This window comes from Pongo pygmaeus, chromosome 2 (genome assembly GCF_028885625.2).
Source record: "Pongo pygmaeus isolate AG05252 chromosome 2, NHGRI_mPonPyg2-v2.0_pri, whole genome shotgun sequence".
NCBI classification, from domain to species: Eukaryota; Metazoa; Chordata; class Mammalia; order Primates; family Hominidae; genus Pongo; species Pongo pygmaeus.
In genome coordinates, this window is record NC_085930.1 from 158,069,092 (window position 1) to 158,088,042 (window position 18,951).

An 18,951-nucleotide genomic window follows, 5' to 3' on the forward strand; every position below is an offset into this window, starting at 1 on the left:
GCCAGCAACTCTGAAAGGGAAGCTTATTAAGTTCTCTTTTATAGATAAGGAAACTGGAACTCGGAGATTTTGAACAACTAGACAAAACAACTAAATGTTATTGCCAGAATTTAAACCCAGGCCTTAAAGCCTGGTGGATGCCCTACCATTAAACTCCTTGCCTTATAATCAAGGTTATTCTATGGGAAACTATAAACCAGATTAGAAAAATTTGAATAAGTACAGCAGCTAGCAGCTGGGGCAGAGAGAGTTCCACTTGGGCTGGAGCTCTGAGTCCTTCACAGTTTAAGGCTATGCAAATCACAAGCTTTCTCAGCATGGCGTAGACTACATAAGACACTGGAGGCCTACAAAGCAAGGCACAGAAAGGAATAGTGGGAAGATACTGAAGGACAGTAAGAAAGAGAAAAGCAGCCCCCGACATCCAGGAGCTGTCCTTGTACTAGTGGCTAAGCTTTGCCCAACTAGGAGCTGGCCTGGCACTCACAGCTAGGCCCTGGTGCCCTCCTCCTTAGCATAAACAATCTCCCAGAACAGCAACATCAGACAGCACCACTCTGTGACCCTAATGGAGCCAGAAAAAAACAATACCACTCCAGAAAATGTCTGAATATTGTTGATGAAAAGAGTCAAACTCCGTAAAATATTTGAAGACATTTATTCTGAACCAAATATGAGTGACCACAGCCTGTGACACAGCCCTTAGGAAGTCCTGAGAACATGTGCCCAAGGTGGTTGGGGTGCAGCTTGGTTTTATACCATTTTACGGAGGCATGAGACATCAATCAAATACATTTAAGAAATACACTGGTTTGGTCAGAAAGGCGGGACAACGCCGAGTGGGGGCTTCCAGGCCATAAGTAAATTTAAACATTTTCTGGTTGACAATTGGTTGAGTTTGTCTAAAGACCTCGGATCAGCAGAAAGGCACGTCTGGGTTAAGATAAAGAATTGTCGAGCTTTTAGGTAGTAGGCTTCAGAGACCATAGGTTGTAAAAATGTTTCTTATCAGACTTAAAGTCTGTGTTGGTGTTAATGTTGAGAGGTGTAATGAGGCATATCCAACTCCCGCTGCCCTTCAAGGCGTGAAACAGTCTCCAGGTAAAATTTTAAAAGAGCCCTGGCTGAGGAGGAAGTCCTTTCAGATGGTTGATGGTTGGGGGGCCTTAGAATTTTATTTTTGGTTTACAGTATACATGAGAAACATGAACATTGTCCAAATCTCAAAAATAACCACGCATTCCCTGACTATATTTGATGGCTCTAGCTTTGTTTTACTCTTTACCAATTATAGCTTTAGCTTTATTTCATTCTTCTTTTCTTATAGATTCCATTTATTAAGATACCCAATCATAAATTTCCCCCACTTTCTCACTGCCTCTGATCCAGAGCAAAGCCCTGCTTCCTTAAACATCCCCCACAAATCACCTAACACAAACCCCAATCATACAATACGTTCTTTTTAACACTGTTTTTTTTCCTGAGATACCTCAAGGTTCTGTATCATGTATGTTCTCTCTCAATGCGTTAAGCAACAAACACAACTTGTTCATCTACAGATGTGTTCCTGTGGTTTAGTTGGAGTGCACTGATACTAAAGCCCATGATGTAGGTCAGGGAATCTGTTTCATGGCTTAAAATAGTGCCAACATGACAAAAACTCAGAAATGTGTGTCTCTGGCTTGAACCTCTCTGCTTAACAGTATATACAATAATCTATGCCACATTTCCACTTAGATGGTTAATATAGCAACTTCTTACATGTTTATGCACAGAAAAATCATCTGGAGATTTTTTTAAAAGGAAAAATCTGTATTCTATACGTCTGGGTGGATCTGAACTTCTGCATTTTCTCACTGGCTCTCAGATGATGTCAGTGCTGCAGGTCCATGAACCACACTTTGAGAAGCAAGAGTCTAATGAACTCATCAAACTCAACATGCCCAAATACGAATCCCTAAGACTTCCAGTTTCAGCTCCAGCCTGTAAAGAGCATGGAAGTCATCATCCTTATAACAAGAGAAACTGGACAAAGAAAATCAACAGCTTTTCTTAAACCCATCAGATAATGGAGTTTGTAGGACAAATCCCCATATCTGAAGAGACAATCTGGAGTCACAGAAGAAATATGCTTACCTAGAGCAGAAGCCACTGGCACAATAAACTGGTAATTTTAACAATTGCTGGAGGCTGAGTTTGGACTGGATAAAAGTCAGCTTAATTAAAAGGCTAACACCCAAGATGTGTGTATGTGTATGTGTGCATGTGTGCATGTTTGTATCTGAAAGGCCTTCATGCTTTTGGTTTTTTTTGTTGGTTTGTTTTTCTCTCCTAAGACCTTGCCTTTTTGAGCAAAAGTTTATCTTTTTCTTTTTTTTCTCTCAGTTGACCGAATTCTGTTTTCACCTGATTTTTTTTTTTTTTTTTTGACTAAAATAGTTACTGCAACAGAAACTACTCTTGGGATTTTAAGGAAGAGTGTACTTTAATTTTATGTTTAATTTGGCTCAAAGAAAAATAAAAGTGTCTCCTTCTAGCACCGCCAGATTTTTTCTCTTTTCTATTTTATAACGTAAATTTTGCTATTTGATTTTCACCTGAGTTGTTTCCTTTAATGTGGAAATTTTAGACTATTTAGCTGACAACTGCCTAGGGTTGTGAAACAGGTTATCAAGAATCTGAAAGTCTAAGATAGGAAAAAAAAGGAGGGAGTCTTTGTAAATCTATAAAATGTACTGTGAACAACAAATGGGTTCACCTTGCCAAGACACACTGATTTATCAAGATAGGAGAATTGCAATGGAGAAAGAATAATTCACGCAGGGCCATTGTGCGGGAGACTGGAGTTTTATTATTACTCAAATCAATCTCCCTGAGCCTTTGGGGATCAGAGTTTTTAAATATAATTTGGCAGGTAGGGGCTTGGAAAGTAGGGAGTGTTGATTGGTCAAGTTGGAGATGGTGAGAGGTGACAGCGTGCTGGCAGTCCTCGCAGCCCTCGCTCGCTCTCGGTGCCTCCTCTGCCTGGGTTCCCACTTTGGCAGCACTTGAGAAGCCATTCAGCCCGCCGCTGCACCGTGTGAGCCCCTTTCTGGGCTGCCCAAGGCCAGAGCCGGCTCCCTCAGCTTGCAGGGAGGTGTGGAGGGAGAGGCGAGGGTGGGAACCTGGGCTATGCGTGGTGCTTGTGGGCCAGCACGAGTTCCCGGTGGGCGTGGGCTCGGTGGGCCCCACACTCAGAGCAGCCCACAGGCCCTGCCAGTCCCAGGCAGTGAGGGTCTTAGGACCTGGGCCAGCAGCTGCTGCACTCAATTTCTCACCGGGCCTTAGCTGCCCTCCCTCGGGGCAGGGCTGGGGACCTGCAGCCCACCAAGCATGAGCTCTCTGCAGCCCACCAAGCATGAGCTCCCCACAACCACCTCCCCCTGCACCCCCGCCCCCCCACACCCCGCCCCCCCCACACCCCGCCCCCCCCACGCCCTGTGGGCTCTTGTGCCGCCAGAGCCTCCCTGACAAGCGCCACCCCCTGCTCCACAGCACCCAGTCCCATTGACCACCCAAGGGCTGAGGAGTGTGGGCACAGGGCACAGGACTGGCAGGCAGCTCCACCTGCTGCCCTGTGCGGGATCCACTGGGTGAAGCCAGCTGGCCTCCTGAGTCTGGTGGGGACTTGGAGAACCTTTATGTCTAGCTAGGGGATTGTAAATACACCAATCAGCACTCTGTATCTAGCTCAAGGTTTATGAACACACCAATCAGCACCCTGTGTCTAACTCAGGGTTTGTGAATGCACCAATGGACACTCTGTATCTAGCTACTCTGGTGGGGACTTGGAGAACCTTTATGTCTAGCTCAGGGTTTGTAAACTCACCAATCAGCGCCCTGTCAAAACAGACCACTCGCTCTCTGTAAAATGGACCAATCAGCAGGATGTGGGTGGGACCAGATAAGAGAATAAAAGCAGGCTGCCTGAGCCAGCAGTGGCAACCCGCTTGGGTCCCCTTCCACACTGTGGAAGCTTTGTTCTTTTGCATTTTGCAATAAATCTTGCTGCTGCTCACTCTTTGGGTCCACACTGCCTTAATGAGCTGTAACACTCACCACGAAGGTCCACAGCTTCACTCCTGAGCCAGCGAGACCATGAACCCCACCAGAAGGAAGAAACTCTGAACACATCTGAACATCAGAAGGAACAAACTCCGGACACGCCGCCTTTGAGAACTGCAACACTCACTGCAAGGGTCCGCGGCTTCATTCTTGAAGTCAGTGAGACCAAGAACCCACCAATTCCAGACACAATAGAATCATAGGGGGTCAAAGTTAGGTATTCTTAATGTCTTCTATTACTGGGTACGATGGCAGAACTGGTTGGGCCAGATTACCGATCTGAGTGTTGTCCACTGATCCATCAAGTGCACTGATCTTAGGTTTTACAATAGTGATGTTACCCCCGGGAGCAATTTGGTGAGGTTTAGACTCTTGGAGAGAGAGGCTGCATTATCCCTAAACTGTTATTTCCAATCTTGTAGCTAATTGGTTTGTCCTAGAAAGGCAGACTGGACCCCAGTAAGAAGGGGGGTCTTTTCAGGAAAGGGCTGTTACCAATTTTGTTTCAGAGTCAAACCTTGAGCTGAATTCCTTCCCAAAGTTAGCTCGGCCTATGCCCAGGAATGAACAAAGACAGCTTAGAGGTTATGAGCAAGATGGAGCCAGTTAGGTCAAATCTTTCTTCAGTGTCTTAGTTATAATTTTGCAATGGTGGTTTCACAACTTTAAATCATGACTATCATAGTTTTCATAAATAATCTAGGTAAACAATTAAAATAAAATAGGTAAATGTAATGGGATACTTGTAGACAAACTGGTCATAATTTAGAATATAAAGTTATATTAAATTAAATAATAGATATTTTACTATTTGGGCATTTTCCAATAAACATATATTGTAGGAAAACATTCTTGCTAAAAAAAAAAAAGTGTGTCTTTAAAAAAAAGGTGAACAAGTTTTGTATAATTCAAAGCTTAAAGTTTATGTGTAAAACAAGGTAAAAGGAACCAGGAAATAAAAAAAGATGCATAGAAAGTTATAAAAATAAAAGAGTTTTTTTAGGTAAAGAAGCTTAAAGAAAAGTAATTTTATGTAAGAAAGAATCTTGCATGGTAAATATAGTCCTAAAATAAAATAATTGGTTGTTTAAAAAGAATGTTCAGAACAAATTAGAAAGCCTGACCATGACATGAGCAGTCAGTATAAGTCACAATAAGAGGATATATATATACACATATATATATATATATCTTTTATATAATCAGGTTGTCATATTATTATTGTTTTGGTTTGCTTAGAAATATATATATATATAAAGCTTTTATATAATGAAGTTGTCATATTATTATTAAGTTCTCATTTGCTTAGAAAAAAACTGAGATAAATTTTTTTAATTAAGGTTATTATATTTATGTATCTTTCTTGTATATGCTTTTAACATCTTTGTAACATTGAGTTACAGGGCTTTTTAACATCTGGGTCTATAAAGGACACAGTCCTGCTAAATTTTAAACACTGACAGCAATTAAAGCCTCACCTTCAAGCCCTGTAGAAGATGCCAGTCAAAATAAACTGCACTCCTGAGACACAGGGTAAGAAATTAAAGCGATTCAACTCTTCAAGGCCCAAGGACTATTGTGGAAGAGGTAGGCATGTAAGATTGTAAGGGCTGATTTTGAAATATTAAATAAGTTCAGTTTCTCTATAAATTAATTATTAATGGCAAAGGCACACTGATGCAAAACCAGTATATGGACTCCTGCCAGATTAACAAGATTTTCTTAAAGCATTAACCAACTCCTTAATAAAGATTATAAAGGTTATAAAAGGCTTAGGAAAGTTATATTGTATAATCAAGATTAAATGTTATATATTGTTCACAGAATTTTGAAAAACAAATGTAATTGGCTTCCTGCTGTTTTTATTAGGGCTTCTTGTTTACAAAATTAAGTCTCCTCTCTCAAAGAATGAAGGTTTTCATGGTTTTTTGAAAACCTTGAATTATCACTTTGGTTAAATAAATGACTTTACAATGACCTGTGATCCTATTTTGCAATATCAAGTGTTTTAAACCTTTTATATTTCACAGGCTTTCCAAAATCAAATGTTAAATTGTCTTTTTCTAACCTAATTAATCCTTTAAGACATTAGGTTTAGGCTCCCTAAAGTCCAAAAATGACATAATTTGGCTTATTTGGTATAAAAATTATAGAGGAAGCATTGTCAAATATGAAATGGTGTTTGGTTTTTGGGGGGCTGTATTTGCTGTATTTATATAAATATGTTATTGGTATGTGTTTCACAATTATGGGAAACTCCTGAAATTCTGATATAACTTAGTGTACGTTATCAGTAATAATTATAATTGTTATGTTAAAATTATTGTGTGTCACAGAGGTCACAAATTTCCTTGTCAATTGTGTCATTTATGACTGCCTTAAAACTGTTTTTCATCCACAGACAATTGTCTTGTTTTAAATCCTCTTTAAAATGTGGGTTTATAATCAGCTATAAGATTCTAACAGGTGTACATAAATGCAGGTTTTCTGTTAACTTTGGAAATTGTGACATTGGAATAAAGGAAAAGAATTTCAGAACTCTCATGGAGAGCTGAAATGTTCATGACTACCAAACAGAACAGGAGTTAACTGAATTAACTGAATCAATAGAAAACTGAAGTAATATTTTTGACTTTTTGCTTAAAAGGTCACTGATACTTTGTTTTGTTTTTCAGAGTTAGGAAAACTTTTCTTTTAAGCTATTTATAGATTTTAACACTTGAGTAAAGTATACTCCTGTGAACAAAATTTGGAGCATATTTGTTTCCCTCACCTGATTTCTCCAGAATTTGGAAACTATTTGTGAGTATTCTTAATTTATGGCAATATAATTATTTGCATAAGTACAATAAGAATCTGTTTTCTTTTGCAATAGGACACAATTGGAGAAATTGGTTATTTTACCAAGGCTTTGACTGGAATGGTGTGCTTTCCTTTAAGAAATCAAATTTGACTTATGGAGCCAATAAAGCCCTTGGAAAAACTGATCTCGTATTTTGTGTACACAGTTCCTGTACAGGGTTTCTGACCTGTGGTAAGTAAAGAATGTAACCTTCTGACGGGCACAGAATCCCCAGGTTTATCTTGGAATCTCAAGAGGAGAGGAAATTCACCCAACTCATAGGTATCTAATGGCACAAATCCATGGCTGGGTTCAGCTTTCAAAAAGTCTTATCTGAGATTCCTCCTGTGGAACAAAGTTCCATCAAAGTCAATTTAAAAGCCAATGTAAAAAATAATTATTCTTGCTGCACTGTTTACAAATAATTACAGCAAGTACAATAAAGCAAACCAGTCCTATCATGATTTGTGTTTAGTAAAAATGAGAAGACGGAAAAAGAAAAATTATGTTTCAAAACTAGAGTAGACCTGTTGTTATATTCTAGTCTTAACTAATGTTTTCTATTTTTTTATTATTTTCTACAGTTCGGACCAAATTCTAATTTTTCTTGGTTACAAGTCTTCAGAATAATGTTTTCATTTTTTTCCTCCTTTGTGTTTTCCCCATCTTAACTAATTTGGAGGCCTTGAAAACTAAGCTGTGGTTTCTTAAAACCCTGCAAACTGAAACCAGACAACTTAAACTTCAGAAGAAAATAGCAGAAACCTGTTTATATACATAAGCCACTTTCATACCTGCTTACTCACGTATAGACTTCAGAGTAATGTGGCCTATATCAATTTTTCCAGGATTGTTCTTTAGTTTGTTGTTGTTTTTTCTTCCTTCCTCCCCCTTATTTTATCTTCACAGGACATGAGACTTCAAAACCTGCTAAAAATGAGCTTTTGGGACCTATCCATCTAGGAATAAACCATCCTAGATATGAGAGATCAGATGGAACCTGAGACCAGAGGCTCATTTTCTTGTAAAATGCTTTCGCCAAAAGATTTTTAAAAAGAAAAGGAGGGAAATGTGAAAGGAAAATATCTTGGGCCCCCAAAATCACTAGGAAAATTCAAGCTGGAAACTGTTTAGGGCAAACCTGCCTCTCATTCTATTCAAAGTCACCCTTCCACTGAGATAGGTGCCTATCTGATTGCCTCATTTGGAAAGGCTAATCAGAAACTGAAAAGAATGTAACTGTTTGTGTATCACCTATCTGTAACCTGGAAGCTCCCTCTCCACTTCCAGTCTTCCTGTCTTTGCATCAAGTTGTCCTGCCTTTCCAGATCAAACCATTGTGCTTCTTACATATATTGATTGATGTCTCATGTCTCCCTAAAATGTATAAAACCAAGCTGTGCCCTGATTGTCTTGGGCACATGTTGTCAGGACTTCCTGAGGCTGTGTCATGGGTGTGTCCTCAACCTTGGCAAAATAAACTTTCTAAATTAACTGAGACATGTCTTAAATTTTGGGAGTTCACAGGGAAACAAGGGTAAGAATTATTAAACTTAACTAATATTTCTCACCCTCCAAAGCCACTTCAACCACTGCCTTTCTCATTTCAGTTAATAGCAACTCCAATCTTCCAGCAGTTTAGGCTGCAAAACCTTAGCTTCTCTCTGTCTTACACTTCACATCCAATCTGTCACCTATTCAAAGTATCCCCCAAATCGAGCAATTTCTCACCATCTCTTACTAATATACCTCAGGTCCAAACTGCCAGTATACCTCCCTAGAGTACTCCAATAGTCTCCTAAATAGCTTTTTTGCTTGTATCTCCCTTCAGTTTATTCTTAACAAAGCAGCCTGAGTGGCCCTTTAAAAATATAAGTCCAATCAGGTATTCCTGTGCTCATTGCCTTATAATGGGCTATATTTTGATATGGACAGGAGACAGGGAAATACTGGATAGAAGAGGGCAGTTCCCTGGCAAAGGCCCCACCCTCAAGCTTGGAGACCCATGGCCTTAAATGGGAACAGCCATTTCTGTTTTCGCACCCCAAAAGTTGCCTTTTGTCCTGCCATGCTCCCCTATCCTGTACCCATATAAACCCCAAACCTCAGGCTCCAGAAGCAGATGAGCAGATGAGGAGACACCTCTATTCTGTGTCGTTTAGAATGAGCAAACAGCTGTCTTCACCATCCCAGACAAGCAGATGAATGGTGAAATGATACAGCAGAGAAAGAGAGAAGACGAACATTTTAACGCCGAGAGGAGTTCAGCCGAGGGTGGTCGTAGAGGAGTTTGGCCGCCCAGCAGGAAGATTATCTTCCCACTCCATCCCCCTTTCCAGCTCTGCATCCATCCTTCAGAGAACCACCTCCACCACTCAATAAAACCCTGCATTCAACCTTGGAGGCCTTGTGTGGCCTGATTCTTTCAGGATGCTGGGCAAGAGCTTGGGATACAAAATGTCACACTGGCCCTCTGCCCTTGTGAAAAGGCAGAGGGTCCATTGAGCTGATTAACACTCAAGCCATCCATGGACAGCAGGGCTAAAAGGGCACACTGTAACGCACCCCCACTTAGGCTCCTGCACCTGTCCATCTGCATGCTCCCCTCCCCTCAGGGGTTTGAGCATGTAGCAACAGAACAGGCGAGCCACACCCTGTAAAGCCCTGGGGCAACTGAAGGTGTTTTTTGCTGCAAGGCCCCAGGACTGAAGCCTGTTGGCTAAAACCCCCAGATTTTGCTTGGTGTCTTCTCCTCTCACAGTTTGAAATGGCTCTCATCTCTTCCTTTATAATGTTACGGGTTTTGGTTCAGGTTGCGCAATATTAAATAGAATGAGCATTTGGTTCAGCCATCAGAAGTGCAATTCAGGCTGGGTGTGGTGGCTCACACCTGTAATCCCAGCACTTTGGGAGGCCGAGGCAGGCGGATCACGAGGTCAAGACATCGAGACAAGCCTGGCAAACATGGTGAAACCCTGTCTCTTCTAAAAGTACAAAAATTAGGCGGGCGTGGTGGCGTGCACCTGTAGTCCCAGTTACTTGGGAGGCTGAGGCAGGAGAATCGCTTGAACCCAGGAGGTGGAGGTTGCAGTGAGCTGAGATTGCACCACTGCACTCCAGCCTGGTGACAGTGAAAATCCATTTCAAAAAAAAAAAGAAAAAGAAAAAAAAAAAAAGAAAAAAAAAGTGCAATTCAGAACAATGTGATTTCTGTTTATTCTTATAGGTATCATCACCACCCCCACCCCAACAGTCTCAGGTGCACATGGCACCTCCTTTTCTTACCCCCTCCCCTCCTAGCTCGGGCACCTGGGCATGTCCACGGCATGCAAAAACCACACCCAATGGCCACAAGGGGCAGAAGAAAACTGCAGCTGCCACCAGGACCTTGCGCAGCCGGCTGGCTGGTGCTTCCTGCCTGTGGCATCGGTGGAACTTTTCATCTCCTGGCCAAGGAGTTCAGCTCAGTTCAAACTGGGGGAAGGACCCATTTGCAGCGAGCAAGGGCTTCTTCCCTCAGGACCTCCCCGTTTTGACCCTTTAACTGTTTTCTCTTTTCTCCTTTCCTAAATTAGAGGGTTCCTATCCCCCTGATAACTGCAAATTCATCAGGGCTCATTTGAGGTTTAATCTAAACAGATACATGCAGCCCTCTAAAATATTTTTTAGTCTCAAACTTGACTCCAAGCTTCAGGCTGAGGCCTTAGAAAGGAAAACCAAATCTGAGGGGTCCAAAGCCAGGCAACAGGCACAATGTAAATGGGCAGGACCAATTCCTGCTGACTAAACCTCCCACCTCATGGAAGGAGGCCATGCTCCATGGCATAAATGAAGCCCAGGGAACCCAAGGGTTGCTGGCAGTAGGAAAAATGAAGGCAAAGGTAAGGGCAAATAATTCCTATTCTCTAGGCCTTCCCTGCTTCATGGGTGCATGCCAGATCAGTAACCATGGGTGGCGACTGCCAAGGTTGCTGAGACTCAGGGACAAAAAGATGGAAGAAAAAGAAAGGACACTTGCTTCCTCTCTCCATCACACCCCAAGTTTTCACTGCAATAAGGAAGGGAAATGAGGGACACCTCTATTCCCTGTCTTTCATAATGGGCAACCAGTTCTCTTCACCACTGCCAGCCTATACTCCTCTGGAGTGTATCCTGAACCACTGGGACTGCTTTGACCCTCAGAATTTGGAGGAAAAATGCCTCATAGCCCTGTGCACAAAGGTTTGTCCAAATTATGAAGGACTATGATGGCCTCAGGAATGAACCATTCATTTTGATACCATCCGGCAATTGGACCATTTCCGTAGACATGAGTACTGATGGTCTGAGACCCCATATATGCAGGCTTTCCACACCTTGCAAGGCAATCCAGACTTTTGCTGACAGCGTAAGATTGGTCCAGGCCTGCTGTTTGCCATCTCAGGAAAGGCTGCAAGGGGCAAGCTGAGGGAACTAAAGATACAAATCCTAGAGCAGGGGAGCCAGCTCCCTCCAGCCCTGCTCCTCTGGGTCCACCCGACCTCCCTATACAGCTTCAGCTTCTCACTTGCTCCCTCCTAGAAATCCTCACCTTAGACAAGCCCCAGTCTCAATCTTTCCCCTCCAACAGATGCCTGTTGAATCTGACCTCATTAAGGTTCACGTCCCCTTCTCTCTACTGGACTTAAAGCAAAATTAAGGGGGGATCTTGGCAAGTTTTCAGATAACCCTGGCAGATATATAGAGGCTCTCCAGAATTTCATCCAAGTATTTGAATTCTCCTGGAGAGACGTTACTTTACTTTTGAATCAGGCCCTAATGGACACTGAGAAGCAGGCCACTCTGCAAGCAGCAGAGAGATCTGGGGATGAGCTTTGTATCATCATATATAGTGTCAGAAAGGGGATGAACATTATCCAACTGGAAGAGAAGCAGTACCAATGGATGACCCTGGATGGGATCCCAATGATGAAATGGGAGACTAGAAGAAGAGGCACTTTCAGGTGTGTATAATGGAGGGCTAGTAAGACTAGGAGCAAGCCTCTGAATTATACTAAGTAATCCATGATTGACCAGAGATTTGATGAAAATCCCACTGCCTTCCTGGAAAGGCTAAGAGAGGCCTTGGTAAAGCACACCTCTCTATCTCCTGATTCTGTTGAGGGACAACTAATCCTAAAGGATGAATTTATTATCCAGGCAGCTCCTGATATCAGGAAGAAGTTGCAGAAATGGGCCCTGGGACCAGATAGTACTTTGGAGACCCTTGGTAGATGGTACTTTAGTAGCCACCCCGGTCTTTTATAATAGAGATAGGGAGGCCCAGGAGAGACAGAGGAATTACAGGAAAGATACAGAGGCTTCAATAGCCACCATGCAAGCCCACAAACCCCAGAATTCCCAGGGTACACCTGTTAACTGCTACAGATGTGGCAAGCCAGGGCATTTCAAGAAGGATTACCCATGCAGCATGAGGAAGCCACTTCAACCCTGTCCAATCAGCAATGGGGACCATTGGAGGGTGGACTGTCCCTGGGGATGCTGGTCACCAGGTTCAGAACCAATCTCTACATGATTCAGCAGCAGGACTGATGGGTCCTGGGTCTCCTCTCCCTGGCTTCAGTGGTCTAGACCATCATTACCATCCAGGAGCCCCGGGTAATTCTGGAAACTGAAGGGAGGAAAGTGGACCTCCTTTTTGGACACCAGGGCTGGTCTCTGAGTTCTCCCCTCCAGTCCTGGGCCCTTCTGCTCTCTTAGCACAATCATGAAGTGTGTCTCAGGGAGGACTTTAACCCGATATTATCCCCAACCCCTTAGTTGTAGCCGGGGAGACGTTTTGTTCACCCATGATTTTCTAATTATGCCTGAAAGCCAAACTCCTCTGTTGGACAGGGATATTCTGGCCTGTATAGGGACCATCACCGTGATGGCCCCTGGGCAAACTCGTTGTCTCCCCCTAGTGGAGACCGATATTGACTCAGAAGTTTGGGCAATTTGAAGGAAGATTGGCTGAGCCCCACCTGACATATTGTTCTGGGTTCCTCTTAAATATCCCACCTCCTTTCCTAACCAGAAACAATATTCCCTGAAACCAGAAGTTAGGAAAGGACTAGAAGCCATCATTGATACTTGAAGATGTAGAGCCTCCTCAAACCCTGCAACAGCTCTTGTAATACCCCAATATTGGGGGTACAAAAACCCAACAAGGATGAAGACTAGTTCAGGACCTCCACCTTGTTAATGAGGCTGCAGTTCCAATACACCCAGTGGTTACCAATCCATATACCCTGCTAACTCAAATACCTGAGGGGACTAAATGGTTCACAGTTCTGGAACTAAAGGATGCCTTCTTCTGCACAACGTTACACACTGACTCCTAGTGTTTGTTTACATTTAAGGATCCCTCTAACCAAACCACCCAGAATACTGTTACCTCAGGGGTTCCAAGACAGCCCCACCTTGTTTGGCCAGGCATTATTGAGAGACCTCTCTGAGTGCCTTCATCCTCAGGTTAAAGTTTTACAATACATGGATGACCTTCTCCTCTGCACTCCAACTGAGGAAATCTCTTAGAAGGGCAGTAAGGCCCTTCTTAACTTTCTGATTAACAGAGGATATAAGGTTTCAAACTCTAATGCTCAGCTCTCTCAGACTTCAGTGAAATACCTAGGTCTGGCCTTGTCAGAGAGGACCAGGGCATTGGACAAAGAGAGGATTAAGCCCATCTCCTCCTTTCCCTTCCCTAAAACCCTCGAGAAACTGAGGGAATTCTTACACATTATAGGATTCTGTAGACCATGGATACCTGTGTACAGTGAAATAGCTTGTCCCTACTTCACCTAATAAAGGAGACTCAGGCAGCTAAATCTCACTGTCTAATTTGGGAACCAGAGGCTAAAAAGGCCTTTGATCAACTAAAACAAGCCTTGCTTAAGGCACCAGCCCTAAGTCTCCCCATAGGGAAAACATTTAAGCTTTATGTATCAGAGAGAAAAGTAATGGCACTGGGAGTTCTAACAAAGACCTGGAGTTCAGCCCAGCAGCATATAGGCTACCTGAGTAAGGAGCTTGATTTGGTAGCCACATGATGGCTAGCCTGACTCTGGGCATTCACAGCAGTAGCCTTGCTGGTACCAGAGGCTACTAAGTTAACCACAGGGAATAATTTAACCATTTATATCCCACATAATGTGGCAGGACTACTGTCTTCTAAGGGGAGTCTCTGGCTAACAGAAAACCACCTCCTCAGATACCAAGCTCTGTTATTAGAAAGTTCTGCAGTCCTTCTAATTAAGAACCTCTCCCTAAATCCAGCCACCTCCCTCCAAGAGGAATCCAGGGAACTTGAACATGACTGCTAGCAAATAGTAGTACAAACCTATGCAGCCAGAGAGAACCTCAAGGAAACCCCCTTAGATAACCCAGACTGGATTCCCTTTATGGATGGAAGTTTTTTTTTTTTTTGTAGAAAAAGGAACTCACAGAGCAGGGTATGCAATAGTTACTCTGAATGATATTGTTGAGAGTGCACCTCTCTCCTTGGGCACAAATGGTCAGCTAGTTGAACTAATCACCCTCACGAGGGTGCTCGAATTAAGCAAAGGAAAAATGTTAACTTTTATACTGATTCTAAGTATGCTTTCCTGGTCCTCGATGCCCATACCACTATCTGGAAAGAGGAACTTCCTCATAGCTAATGGGTCTCCCATTAAATATGATCAGAAAATTAATAGACTATTATCCTCAGTTTTTCTCCCACAGGAAGTGGCAATAATACATTGTAAAGACTACCAAAGAGGGACAGATGAAATAGTTGAGGGAAATAGGCTGGCAGACCAAGCAGTTTAATCAGCAGCAAGTGGGCCCCAGGTCTCTGACCCATTTGAAGCCCCACTGATCTGGGAGTGCCCCCTGATAGAAATAAAACCTCAATATTCTCTTGTGGAAATAGAATGGGCCACCTCTTAGGGATACATCCTTCAGTCCTCAGGATGGCTATAATCAGAGGATGGTGAGCTTCATCCACCAGCTGCCAACCCATGGAAAGTTCTTAAAAGCCTTCACCAGGCCTTCCACCTAGGTAAGGATAAAACCTATCAACTGGCCCAGAGATTGTTCTCAGGTTAGAAACCTGATACAAATGGTTAAGCAGGTCATTAATACTTGCAAGACCTGCCTTGAAAACAATCCCCTTAATTGACAGCTTATTCTCCCAGGAATGCAAAGGATAGGAGGCTACCCAGGGGAAAACTGGCAAATGGATTCACCCATATGCCAAAGGAAAGGTACATGCAGTACCTCCTAGTATGGATAGATACTTTCACTAACTGGGTAGAAACATTTCCATGTCAGACAAAGAAAGCCTCTGAGGTAATAAAAGTACTGATCAATGAGATAATTCCTTGTTTTGGACCTCCTAAGTACCTCCAGAGCAATGATGGCCCCTCATTCAAGGCAGCTGTCACTCAGGGGGTCTCAAAAACAGTAGGTATACAGTACCATCTTCATTGTACCTGGAGACCACAATCCTCAGGAAAGATAGAAAAGACAAATGATATTATCAAAAGGTACCTTGGGAAACTGTCTCATGAGACTCATCTCCCTGGCCTACCCTTTTCCCCATAGCCCCTGTTAAGTATTAGAAATACTCCTTCAAAGCTAAGTTTCAGTCCCTTTGAAATGATGTATGGTTGGTCTTTTCTCGCCAATGATTTCTTGTTAGACCAAGTAACCTCTGATTTAATTAGGCACATAATATATTTGGTCCATTTCCAATAGGAACTGAAACAACTGTCGGAGGTCCAATTCTGTGTACCAGGGCCACCTCTATTCAACCCAGGGGACCTAGTGCTAGTAAAGGTACTTCCATCCCTTTCTCCTTCTATAGGCCCAGGTTAGGAGGGACTCTACATTGTACTTCTTTCTACTCCTACGGCAGTGAAGGTCATTGGAATAGACTCTTGGATTCATTACACCTGAGTAAAGGCCTGGGAAGCCAATGGAGTCACCTCTGTTGACCCAGGAGAGCACTCAAAGTACCAATGTGAAGAGACTGGGGGCCTCAAGCTAAAAATTACGAAAGATAAGTGGTAATAACTAACCTTCCATGGATATCCTCCTTATAGTCTTGTCTATGCCTGCTGTTCTTACCCTTGTTCTGTTCTATACCATGGGGCACAATAGTGTTTTCAGAACAAATAGTATATCTTACTTCTTATTTCTGTAATCTTTGGCACTAGATTCTTTCCCTGTATAATACACATGTTTAATCCATGCACACTTAACCTTATAAAATTTGTTTTTTTTCTCTCTCATCTAGAGGTCATCAAACTCCAAATCATCAGGCAACTGGAGCTTCAGACAATGGCTCCCTTTTGCTGGGGACCCTTAGATCTCTGGGAGAAATCTGACTGCCTTTTTCCCCAAATAACACCCCCTGTCAGCAGGAAGTAGCTAAGATTGGTCATGGTCCATATTCTAATGGCAGTTAGATGTGCCTCTTCAGAGTGGGGATGATATGGACAGGAGACAGGAAGAGGGCAGTTCCCTGGCAAAGGCCTCACCCTCAAGCCTGGAGACCTGTGGCCCTAAGTGGGAACAGGCATTTCTGTTTTTGTGCCCAAAATTTGCCTTTTGGCCTGCCATGGCTCCCTATTCTGTACCCATATAAACCCTGAACCCCAGGCTTCAGAAGCAGATGAGTAGACAAGGAGACGAGACAAGCAGATGAATGGCAGAATGATGCAGCAGAAAAAGAGAGAAGAGGAAAGTTTGAATGCCAGGAGGAGTTCAGCTGGGGGCAGTCAGAGAGGAGTTCAGCTGCTGGGCGGCCAAACTTCAGGGGAAGATAATTTCCCACTCCATCCCCTTTCCAGCTCCCCAACCATCCTGGTGACAGCCACCTCCACCACTGAATAAAACCCCACATTCATCCTTCAAGCCCATATGTGACCTGATAGTTCCAGGATGCTGGGCAAGAACTTGGGAAACAGAAAGCTGTCATGCTGGCCCTCTGCCCTTGCAAAAAGGCAAAGGGTCCATTGAGCTAGCTAACACTGAAACCATCTGCAGGTGGCAGAGCTAAAAGGGCACACTGTAACACATGCCCACTTGGCCTCCTGCACCTGTCAGTCTGTGTGCTCTGCCTCCCTTCAAGGGTTTGAGCAGCAGTGGCGACTGAACAGGTGAGCCACACTCCTGTCACACATCTGCGAGGGGGATCAGGAAACTCTCCTATTTCTATTTCATACAGAGTAAAAGCTATAGTTCTTTCTATAGCTTTCAAAGCTCCTTAGAGATCTCACCTCCCGTTATGTGTTTTCTCTTATCTCCTACTCCTCTCTCTTGCTCACATTACTCCAGCTAGCCTTTCCTTCCTGCTGCTCCTTGTGCATACCAGTCATGTTTACACCTTAAGACCCTTGCACTAACTCTTTCTCTTGCCTAGGACCCTCTTCCCTCAAATATCTTCATGACTACCTTCTTCCCCTTCTTCATGTCTACATTTAACTCAAATGTCACCCTCCCAATGAGGTCTACTCTATTTTGTATCCTCTGCCCTACCCCTCACTCAGAGTCCCCAGTGTTTAGTTTCCTGTCTCTCCACCCTCATAGTTATTCTTTTCTCCATTGTGATAGTCATCTTCTGATTTACTGAAAATTTCTCTTAGTTATCAGGTTTATAATTGATCTGTCTCTCCTTACTAAAATGAAAGCTCTCCAACGGCAGGAGTTTGTTGTTTTTGTTTGTTAATATATCCCCAGTGCACAGAACACTGTTTGGCAACAAGTAGGTGCCTAATAAATATTTGTTGAATATAAGTATTGTGAGATACCTTGAAACTGGCTATGTCACCTAGGAAAATAACAGCAGCAACAATAATGATACTAATAATAAATGATACCATTTTGAAGGCACTTCCTATATGTTAAGTGCTTATTGAGCTTAATTCATTTTGAGAAATGAAAGTAAAATTCTCAGTCCCCCAACCAACAGAACCAACCCCCACCTTGGCCAAGGGGACCCCAGAGAAACCTTGGAAGCTGAGTTCTGGGCAATGATAGGATGTGAGGTCTGTAATGCCTCGTTATAATCCCTCCCTGGCTCACTGCCATTAAGTTTGCTTTCCTAAAGGATAAACAGAAACCAGCCTTTTCCAAAAACCATCACTGCTTTCAACCAACTGCCTGACGCTGCCCCTCCCTTTAGTGGTTTTGACACAACCGACCAGCCTTCCTGCCTGATAAGAGACAACCAACTATGGAGTGGTTCTTGCCCATCTAGGGATGATGCACTGAGGGTTTTTATGTTCTCTGCTTCATCTTTTGATGTCACAGAGCTGAAAACTTTACCCTCAGATCATGCTAATGCCACCAGTTTTTTATTTATTTATGTATTTATTTATTTATTATTATTATACTTTAGGTTTTAGGGTACATGTGTGCAATGTGCAGGTTAGTTACATATGTATACATGTGCCATGCTGGTGCGCTGCACCCACTAACTCGTCATCTAGCATTAGGTATATCTCCTAATGCTATCCCTCCCCCCTCCCCCCCACTCCACGACAGTCCCCAGAGTGTGATGTTCCCCTTCCTGTGTAATGCCACCAGTTTTTAAACATCGGTCCCATGGAGAGACAAGAAGCTCAAGTATGTGTTTCTCCTTTCGTAAATACTCATGACTTCTCCTATAGTTTATTGAATACGTATGCTTGGCCACCCCATTCAGCATCAATCCGTGTCTTATTCTTCTGACCCTCAAAGTGTTGGTTGCTGGCTTCTGGCCTATCAGAATGGCCACTCTGCCAGCTGCAACTCTTTATGAGAAATAAAGCTCTCCTTTCCAAATTTTTGAACCTCATCATTCATTAGTTGACAATTCAATTCTTACAACCCCAAGTGCAAGGCAACTAAAGCAGAAGAAATGTGAGATTCCTATCCGGGGTCACATAGCTGGTTAGAGGAAGAGCCATGCTTTGGTTCCAAAGCCATGTCCTTAACCAACGTGCTGTGTGGGAAAG